Source organism: Dipteris shenzhenensis, chromosome 31 (genome assembly GCF_047967505.1).
Source record: "Dipteris shenzhenensis isolate YYH24624 ecotype China chromosome 31, Dip_SZ_1.0, whole genome shotgun sequence".
Taxonomy (NCBI): Eukaryota; Viridiplantae; Streptophyta; class Polypodiopsida; order Gleicheniales; family Dipteridaceae; genus Dipteris; species Dipteris shenzhenensis.
Window position 1 is genome coordinate 29,367,728 of NC_141626.1, and position 3,010 is coordinate 29,370,737.

Below are 3,010 nucleotides of genomic sequence, written 5' to 3' on the forward strand. Positions count from 1 at the left end.
TCTCTTGATGCTATGCATTCCCTCTCTAGTGCTTGAACTTGATGTTTCCAATCTTTGGGATGTTTTTATAACTAATTGTTTATGTCTATTGTGGCATGGATTTGATCATCTTTAAGCATCATGATTTCATTTAAGTACACTATTTCTTTTTATATCTCATCACAAGGTACTTGTATTTGGGAGAGGGATAGCTCTACCTCTTCCTTTCTACTCAAGGCATCAAATAGCTGAAGGCATTTTTCTTGTATTATAGGAAAATTGTAGCTTGTAGTGCATCCTTCCTACTTTCTGCTAGAGCATTTTGTACAACGATCTATTGTTGCTTTTGATCTACCATGCTTTCCTTGATCTTATAATCTCAAAATATGCAATCTACAACTTGTTTTGGAGTGATGGGATCATCTGTCTTTCCATTTCTCATTGCTGCTCATGCTAGCAAATAATTCTGACCATTGTTACAATTGTTGATTGTGATGCTATATGATTTGAAATGTGGTATTGTCTTGCTTGTATTGAGTATATAGTTTGCTCCCATGCACCCATGTGGTACTCTTATCTTTATCTTTTGAACATAAGCCTATTGTAGAGTACCATTAGAGATAATTCTTAAAATCATCAACATTGTTGACTTGTAATTCTTAAGAGGAACACTATCTTGCCCACTCGTGAATTCATTGTGAGGCATGGCATCCTCTTGGAATTCTTCCCTTGATTCATTCTATTGTAGTAGCCTGTTGTAGGGTGTCACTAGAGACAATTTGTGCTTGTGGCAATGGAGCTGTAAAGTCATCAACATTGTTGACTTGTGATTCTTGAAGAGGAACACTATCTGGCCCACTAATGAAGTCATTGTGAGGCATGGATTCCTCTTAGATTTCTTCCCTCGAGTCATTCTATTGTAGTAGCAATTTTGAACTGAGTTGCAAAATTCTTCGGCAGAGTTCCACATTGTCAACCTCAGGAATTCGCTTGGATTGTTGTCTATCCATGTCATCTGCATTGAGAGTGGGTGGGGACTCTAGTTCCCATTCAGAAGATAATATCAATGCATCAAAGTCATATATTTCTTGTGTTGCGAGGGGTGTAGAGGGTTCCTGTTGCTATATTCAAACCCAATTATAATGGCCAGTAGATGGCCATGTAGCTTTTTCCATTATGGGTGGTGGTGGATATGTACTTTGTTAGTAGCAAGGATATGTGTTGATCTCAATCCTATAGTTTTTCCTTGCCAAGGAGTGTAAGAGTTTTTATTGACATGTAATTTTTTCTCACTCTTGTATGATTGAAACTTTCAACACAAACTTGGCTTCTTCTTGGCATATTGGGTCTAGAATCATATCATGGCATATTCCCTCGCCTTGTGACTTTGTGTAAGGTGGGAACCAATCCTAAATTTCTAGAGGCAATTGTGTTTCAATGGATAATCTCTTGTGCCTCTAGAAATGAGAAAGCTTCCTGCATTAATGATCTATTCAGGTAGATTTGTAACCGGGGGGGAGGGGGGGCACTATGTAAAAACCTCATATAGCACGTGCGATCAAGGGGTATTAAAAAAAACCCATACCTATGGATTTTATAACCTAAATACAACCCTTCTATAAATTTTGAGATGATTAAAGTATCCCTTATGTATGAAAATTTTCACTTTTTGAATTAATAAACCCCTTATGTATGTATACTTTATGTAGCTCCATAAAAAAATAAAACTCCTTTCGTTGATTGCACATGCTATCTTACATCTTTCTTAATGACCCCCCGGGGATTTGTATATACTTTTGATTATGCATTACTGTGCTATACTTAACCTTCTCCAACTTTCTGATTTGATATGATGTTATGATTTGAACGATGTATTATGTCATAGAAGGCCTTGGTAAGAAGGATTGTAGCTTCTCAAAAAAGTCCCCTAGGCCCTTAGAATGCAAGAAGTTACATGCACTGGCTGAATTGTTGAACGTTGAGACTCATGGCCATATAAGTTTTCTTGTTCTCTCTATTGTTAGCTCCTTGTTGGCTTGCACATCAAGCTATTCTCGGTCTACATCCTACATAGTTGATGGCTCTACTTCCAATTCTCTTAACTCTAGGGTCTCCGAGGCTTGCAGCATCTCTCCTTGGTGTTTTACATTAGTTTTCTTGTCATTATCACTGTCCAAACCACCATCGGTGGTCATTTTGGGATCAAGCTTTAGTTTGAGATCAAGCTTTAGTTTGGTGATTTGAGATCTTGGCTTTCTTTAGGTCGGTGATTTGGGGAGGGCTGCCGATGTTGAGGTTTGGGCCGTTGGCATGGTGTCACTTTGTCGATGGTTATTTAGGCCTTTTTCCATCTTATCATGCTGTCTTTATCCTAGAATTTCAAACATGAATTAGGTCCCAGTCTGACATTTCCATGTGTCGATAGTGCATGTTTCTTTTTTGAGGGGCTCATGCATTTTACTCTTTCTGATGAGAATGCCATGTGTGTGGACCAAAGCAAGCATCTCTTGGGGCAACTTATTCATGGTGCTTGAAATGTGTGGTGCTCTCTATGTGGATAGTGAGCAAGAATTCCTCCTATATGTTTAATTTGCCAAAGAGTTCATAGGGCAGCTAGGACCCAGTCATCATCTCGTCATCATCACCTTTGAGCCCTAGGTTGAAATCAAACATTTGAACCTATCGATACGTGTAAAAACATACATATGCTAGTGATTGATCTTGATACAACCTAATGCTAGCTAGAAAAGATTTGGGGCTCCCAAAACTTCATTATTATTAGGGATGGCTTGCGTCTTGATGTAGTAGTGCTTCAGTTGCCTCCTATTGATTGTTGTAGTGGATTGACTCTATTCAATGTTTCTAGCAGCACAACTCCAATAAGATTCATCGTTTTGGCACTATATGTCTCTTGACCTAGATATTTGAGCTTTACCTTGTGGAATTTGGCACTATTCTAGTAGAACTAGGTCACCTTCCTTCAAACCATGCCTTCTTTCTTTGTTTTTTGCTACCATGGCATGGTAGGCAA